General features: G+C 56.0%; 1 pseudogene; it reads right to left on the reverse strand.

Annotated features, from left to right (window-relative positions):
* Positions 1–216: 216 nt before the first annotated feature.
* LOC124030060 overlaps positions 217–1085 on the reverse strand; it is a 9811-nt pseudogene continuing 8942 nt past the window's right edge.

Below are 1085 nucleotides of genomic sequence, written 5' to 3' on the forward strand. Positions count from 1 at the left end.
TCATAACTACCCCTGGCAGCGTTCCATGTGTCCATTATAAACACGGACAGCTGTTCCCAGTCATAACTACCCCTGGCAGCGTTCCATGTCTCCATTATAAACACGGACAGCTGTTCCCAGTCATAACTACCCCTGGCAGCGTTCCATGTCCCCATTATAAACACGGACAGCTGTTCCCAGTCATAACTACCCCTGGCAGCGTTCCATGTCTGTATACATTATTATGGTATGTATTACCTGTATTACCTACTTTCTGAACGCTCTGTATACATTATTATGGTATGTATTACCTGTCGTGGCGATGCCTCCCAGCCCTGTACTGGGCAGCATCAGGTCCAGGAAGCTGCTGTGTTGTGACACCGTGCGGTTTCCGCCGAAGTGCGTCGTGAAGTTATTTCGGTTCGGGGCAGACGTCATCCAGGGGTGGCGGCTGGTCTGTGATGAAGACGAGGACGATGATGAAGGCGGCTGTCCGGGGAAGCTGAAGGAGTTATAGACGGCCCGTTGTTGAGGGTGGTGTTGATGCATCTGGGAGAAGCAGTGATTACTAGAGAACCCGGAGTTGGGCCCAGAGAAGAAGTGGTTACGGGTATCGGCTCTCCAGGGGGACCAGGAGCAGCTACGGAGGACAGGAGGGAGTGGTGGTGGTGGTGGTGGGGGGAAGGGACCTGGGGAGATGGAGAGGGACGGGAGGCTGTCCTGAACGCTGAGCTCCTTCTCTATCAGGTCCTCCAGGGCTTTACGGGTGATGTCGAAAGGATCGAATCCCAAGTCATCTTCTGACGTCTGTTGTTTGATGAGCCGAAGCCGAAGGCTGCCTGCCAGTCTGTTGAGGACGATACTGGGATGGAATCTGGAGGAGAGAGATGTATATCAGTGATGTCAAATTTAACAGAAAAAGCTTTTAAACGCCTATAATTAATACACCGGCTAGGCCTCCTCGCCGCCTAGCCACGCCTCGCCACCGGCTAGGCCGCCTCGCCACGCCTCGCCACCGGCTAGGCCGCCTCGCCACCGGCTAGGCCGCCTCGCCACCGGCTAGGCCGCCTCGCCACCGGCTAGGCCGCCTCGCCACCGGCTAGGCC

This window comes from Oncorhynchus gorbuscha, unplaced genomic scaffold (assembly GCF_021184085.1).
Source record: "Oncorhynchus gorbuscha isolate QuinsamMale2020 ecotype Even-year unplaced genomic scaffold, OgorEven_v1.0 Un_scaffold_9100, whole genome shotgun sequence".
NCBI classification, from domain to species: Eukaryota; Metazoa; Chordata; class Actinopteri; order Salmoniformes; family Salmonidae; genus Oncorhynchus; species Oncorhynchus gorbuscha.